This window comes from Oratosquilla oratoria, chromosome 4, assembly GCF_046742065.1.
Source record: "Oratosquilla oratoria isolate Oo_2021 chromosome 4, ASM4674206v1, whole genome shotgun sequence".
Lineage (NCBI taxonomy): Eukaryota > Metazoa > Arthropoda > Malacostraca > Stomatopoda > Squillidae > Oratosquilla > Oratosquilla oratoria.
Window position 1 is genome coordinate 18,635,673 of NC_134780.1, and position 6,844 is coordinate 18,642,516.

The following is a 6,844-nucleotide window of genomic DNA, read 5'->3' on the forward strand; positions in this document are numbered from 1 at the left end:
GACCACATATTGATTGAACTGGAAATAAATGAGGAAATATACATGGAAAAAATGAACAATATAGAAAAGGAAGAATGATGTATGAAAAAACAAACTTTGATAAAATAAGAGAATTCTTTCAAAAAGAAAACTGGGAAGGAATATACAAAGAAGAAACAACAGTGGAAGAGAAATGGAATATTTTGACAAAAATCTATAAAAAAAAAATAAAAAAAAGTGGAAAAGTATGTCCTAAGACAAAAGCAAGAAAAAGACGATGTAAAGTGCTGGTACAACAAAAGTTGTAGGGAGTTAAAAGACAAAAGAGACAAAGCTTGGACCAAATGAAGAAAAACAAAAAAGACCTGAAAAATGGAAAATATATACTTGTTATAGAAATGAATATGTACAAGCGTGCAGAGAGGAAAAGAGAAAATATGAAAAAGATGTCATAGAAAAATGTAAAGATCAACCAAAACTATTTTACAGATTTGTAAACAGCAAACTAAAAAAAATATATATATATATTTGGAGAAATTAAGACAAGAGGGAGTTGAATACACAGGGGAAATTGAAATGGCGGAAATTATGAACAAGCATTTTAAATCAGTGCTTACAAGGGAGAACATACAACCTGATGAGATCGAATGGAAAGAGAAAGTCCCCCCTATGAAAGAAATAGAAGTAACAAAGAATGAAATATTGAAACACTTGAGTAATCTTGATGTCAGAAAATCGCATGGACCAGATGATATAGCAAACTGGATTTTGAAAGAATGCAGGAATGAACTGGCAGACAAAATACATAGCATAATAAACAGTTACTTGAAAGAAGGAAAAGTTCCAGGAGATTGGAAAAAAGCAAATATAGTACCGATATATAAAGGGGGAAATAAAGAAGACCCTACCAACTATAGACCAGTCTCTCTAACAAGTACAATAGCAAAAATTTGTGAGAGAATTGTCAAAAGTAGATGGGTAAAAAAAAAAAAAAAGTGCTAAATCCAAGACAATTTGGATTCAGACAAGGACGTCACCAATTTAATATGTTTCTATTCAAGGCTAATAAATATAATACAAGAAAGAGATGCATGGGCTGATTGTGTATTTCTAGACCTAAAAAAAGCTTTTGACAAAGCACCACATAAGAAGTTGCTTAAGAAATTAGAAACTGAAGGAGGAATACAGGGCAATCTGCTCAAATGGATGGAAGACTTTTTGCAAGAAAGAAAAATGAGAGTAGTGATAAGAGACAAACACTCAAAATGGGATGAAGTAATAAGTGGTGTTCCCCAAGGACCAGTTCTGGCCCCAATAATATTTGCTATATATATTAAGATAAATGATAGCCAGCATGGTTTCAGACGGAAACGTTCTTGCGTGACTAACTTACTCGAATTCTACAACACAGTTATCTCGAATTATGACAAAAGAAACAATATAGATTTAGTATATCTAGACTTTGCAAAAGCTTTTGATACCGTCCCACACGAAAGACTACTTACTAAATTAGTTTTGCATGGAATAAGTGGTCGCCTATTAGGTTGGACTAGTAATTGGTTGAATGGTCGAAAACAGAGAGTTGTTTTAAATGGAAAAACTTCTGGATGGAAAAGTGTTTTAAGTGGAGTTCCTCAGGGTTCCGTTCTTGGGCCACTTCTATTCATAGTATATATAAATGATATAGACCATGGACTAAAATCTACTGTTTCCAAATTTGCTGATGATACAAAACTGTGCGGAGTGGCAAATGATCACTCAAACCAATTAGATATTCAAGAAGATTTAGATAGATTACAGCAATGGTCTGAAAAGTGGCTAATGAAATTTAACACAAGTAAATGCAAGGTAATGCACATAGGTAAAAATAACAGTAAGTGCGATTACAAGTTATTTGGAAATTCGTTAATGAAAGGGGATAGTGAAAAGGATCTCGGCGTAATTATCAGTAACGATCTCAAATCATTTAAGCAGTGTATTTCACCCTCTGAGAAAGCAAATAAGATTCTAGGACTGATTGCGCGATATTTTGACTTCAAAAGTCCATCACTCATTAACAAGCTATATATATCGTTAGTTCGTCCACATTTGGAATATGCTGTTTCCGTATGGTCACCGAATCTCATTAAAGACATTGACAGATTGGAAAGAGTACAACGGCGAGCCACAAAACTGATTCCAAATATCAAAAATAAATCATACGAAAATCGACTAAAACATATGAATCTGTTTTCCCTAAAAAAGCGTAGACTCAGAGGTGACTTGATACAGGTCTTTAAAATTCTAAAGGGAATTGACAACATCAAAAGTGACCAAATTTTTACATTGAATGAGAATCAGACAAGAAACAATGGTCTCAAACTGTCCGGAAATAGATTCAATTTGGAAGTAGGTAGAAACAACTTTGCCAACCGTGTAGTTAATGAATGGAATAAACTTCCTGCACAGGTAGTGCAATGTAGTTCAGTTCAAAGCTTTAAGAATCATTTAGATAAATACCTAAGTAAGATGCTGTAATGATTATAATTTATCTTATATTATTTGTTTTTGTTTTGTTATCATTTGTCTGTCTGATTTTTATTTATTATTAGTTATATGTCAATTAATTATTATTTACTATTTACCTGTTTGTTTATTATTTAACTATACCTATGCATTTATTTATGTATTTTATTTATTTACATTATCATAGTTTTTATTTATTATTTTATTATTAATATGATTTTTTTTTTCGCATCCGACCTAGATATGGATCAAAAGGTCTCCTGTCGGCATGCTCCGCCTTTGTAATCCTTTGTAATGATATGGATGAAGGAATTGAAAGCTATATGAGCTCCTTTGCAGATGATGCAAAATTATTGAAAAAAGTGAACACGGAAGAAGATTGTGAGTCACTACAGAGTGATCTAGATAAAGTACGGGAATGGAGTAGGAAGTGGGAGATGGAGTTCAACACTAAAAAGTGTAGTATAATGGAATTTGGAAAAAGCAAAAACAGAATAACAGGATCATATATATTGGGAGAAGAAGGAATAAAAAAAGTAGAAAATAAGAAGGACCTGGGAGTCATTGTTATGAATAACATGTCACCTGAGAAACATATAGATAAGATTTTTGGAGAAACTTATAATTTAATAAGAACAATCAAAGTGGCATTTACATACCTGGATGAAGAAATGGTGAGGAAAATTCTAATCACTCTGATAAGACCAAGATTGGAATATGCAGTAACGATATGGTCACGAAGTACAAAAAAATGTATAAAAAACTTGAAAGAATACAAAGAGCAATTACTAAATTGGCACCAACACTCTCAAAACTATCATATGAAGAGAGACTAGCAAAACTTGAACTACAGACACTAGAACAAAGAAGAGAGAGAGGAGATTTGATAGCTATTTACAGAATCATGAAAGGCATAGAAATTACTGATAGAGAGAATCTGATAAAATGGGATGATAAAAGTACAAGAGGACACGGAAAGAAAATCAAGAAAGACAGCTATAGAAGAGATGTGAAAAAGAACAGCTTTCCTCACAGAGTATTAGACAGTTGGAACAAGTTAGATGAGAAAGTGGTGTGTGCAAAAACAATACATAAATTTGAAAATAGTTTAGATAAAATGAGATATGAAGATGGGACCACACGAGCATAGCTCCCCTTCCCGTAAAATACTAGGTAAATACACACACAGACACACACGTCGGTCAAAGAGACAGCGAAGTTCGGATTCCGGAGTTATCCAAGAATTTCGAGGATCATAACGACAAGGAAGTACCTGTGTTGTATTTATAGGGAAGGGGAAAGCTCGTGGTGTTGTGGGAAGGTGATGGCAAAGGAGAAAGGGAGGGATTACTGAGGAAAATGGAAGGAAATGAGGAAGGGGAAGACTGGGTCCAGGAAAGCAGACGCCATGTCAACAAACGGTGACCGGATGATAATGAAGACGAAGGGATTAGCAAAAATGTAAAGATTAGAAATATAGATAAGAGCAGTGCAATGAAAGGTGAAGATAACTATTTCCATGGATTTAATTAAATGAATGAAAATTGGTAAGCTAAGTTTAATCAAATAAAGTTAATTACTCAAAGAGTTGATAAGCTGGAAGAATTAAAGAAGGAGAATCAAAACCTAACTAAAGAAATAGTAGAATTAAAAAGACAGTTAAGAGAATGAGGCATTAAAGAGGAGTAATGAAGAGAATAAAGAGTCCATAGCAAAAGAGGTAAGTGGTTAGAAGAAAGTACAAGAGAACAATAAAATTGAATTTAGAGGTATAATGAAACAGCAGATGAAAGAACAAAGTGAAAATACAGTTATTGAAGTGATGAGGGAGAAGGAGAATATAGTAAGAGAGCAGATAAAAAGAAATGTATAATTATATTAGGGATGGAAGAGAAGTATAATATAAATAGGACTACAAGAATAAAGGAGGAAAAGGAATAAGTAAATAATATATTAGAGATAGTTCAAGAAGATGAACCAGAAATAGGGAAACAAACAGAAGAAATGTATAGGCTCGGGAAATATAACATATGATATGGATAAAAAGAGAAATGAATAAAGAGGAAAGAGAGGATGAGAAAACAAAAAGACTAGAAGCTAAAAGAAAAACGAGAAAAGAACAGTCAGAAAAAGAGAAATTCTATTGGAGAGTAGTGAATATAAAAGTGAAGAAATGGTTCATAGCAGAGGAAAACAGAAGAGAAACGGAAAACACAATGGAAGTAGCAGAAAATTAAAAGTGTCTTACACAAATATAGATGGCTTAATAACAGGCTTGAACAAACTGAATGATTATCTTAAGGAAAAAGAACCGGACATAATGGGAATTGTAGAGACAAAATTGAAAGGTCCACTACCACCCAACAGTGTAGGACATGGTGCATATAATAATTGGATTAGAAACAGGGAGGTAAAACAAGGGGGTTGGATTATGTTCCTGACTAAGAAAGCTATAAATGTGAGCAATGTCACATATGGAAAGAATAGAGTAGAGATGATTATGATGAAAGTGGAGGATAGGGATGGGAAGAGCAGAAAGTTTGTAGTAAATTATGTGCCTCCTAAAACGACCTCGTGGGAAGAGAGAGAACACAAAAGTATGTTAGAAGACACAAGGATAACACTAAATAAGATAATGGAAGATGGAGGAAGAATAGCTATAATGGGTGACTTTAATTGTAAAGAAATCTGCTGGGAAGAGATGACAGTAAAGGGTGGAGGCGACCTATGGGGAAATGTACTACTTGATATGATTATAGAACATACAATGACGCAATGGATTCAAGAGAATACTAGGTATAGAAATGAGGAAGAACCACCGAGACTGGACATGATAATCACATCAGAACCCGAAATATTGGACAAGATTGAATATAAGACACCAATAAGTAAAAGTGACCACATATTGGTTGAACTGTAATTAAATGAGGAAAAATACATGAAAAAATGAACAATATAGAAAGGGAAAATTGATGTATGAAAAAACAAACTTTGATAGATCATGAAAATTCTTTCAAAAAGAAAACTGGGAAAGAATACACAAGGAGGAAACAACAGTAGAAGAGAAATGGAATATTTTGACAAAGATTTATAAAGAAGGAGGGGAAAAGTATGTCCCAAGACAAAAGCAAGAAAAAGGATATGTAAAGTGCTGGTACAACAAAAGATATAGACAGTTAGAATATAAAAGAGATAAAGCTTGGATCAAATGTAAAAAAAACAAAAGACCTGAAAATGGAAAATATACACTAGTTATAGAAATGAATATGTACAAGTGTGCAGAGAAGAAAAGAGAAAATACGAAAAAGATGTCATAGAAAAATGTAAAGATGAACCAAAACTATTTTACAGATATGTAAACAACAAACTGAAAAACAAACATGAATTACAGAAACTACGGCAAGGAGTTGAATACCCAGAGGAAATAAAAATGGCAGAAATTATGAACAAGCATTTTAAATCAGTGTTTACAAGGGAGAACATGCAACCTAGAGATATCGAGTGGGAGGAGATTGCCCCCCCCCCCTATGAAAGAGATAGAAGTATCAAGGAATGAAATAATGAAACACTTGAGTAATCTCGATGTCAGAAAATCGCATGGACCTGATGAAATGGCAAACTGGATTTTGAGAGAATGCAGGAATGAACTAACAGACAAAATACATAGCCTAATAAACAGTTCATTGAAAGAAGGAAAAGTTCCAGAAGATTGGAAAAGAGTAAATATATATAAAGGGGGGAACAAGGAAGACCCTACTAACTATAGACCAGTCTCTCTAACAAGTACGATGGCAAAAATTTGTGAAAGAATGATCAAAAGTAGATGGGTTAGGCACTTGGGAAAAAAACGTACTAAATCCAAGGCAATTTGGATTCAGACAAGGAGATCATGCGTCACAAACTTAATGTGTTACTCTTCAAGGCTAATAGATGTAATACAATAAAGAGATGAATGGGCTGATTGTGTACTTCTAGACCTGAAAAAAAGCTTTTGATAAGGTGCCACATAAGAAATTGCTAAAGAAATTAGAAACTGCAGGAGGAATACAGGGTAAACTGCTGAAGTGGATGGAAGACTTCTTGCATGAAAGAAAAATGAGAGTGGTGATAAGAGACAAACATTCTAGTTTGGATGAAGTGATAAGTGGAGTTCCACAAGGAACAGTTCTGGCCCCAGTAATGTTTGCTGTATAAATGATATGGATAAAGGAATTGAAAGTTATATGAGCTTTGCGGACGATGTATAATGTTGAAAAAGTGAACACTGTAGAAGATTGTGAGTCGCTGCAGAGTGATCTCAATAAAGTATGGAAATGGAGTAGGAAGTGGGAGATGGAATTCAATATTAAGAAGTGTAGCA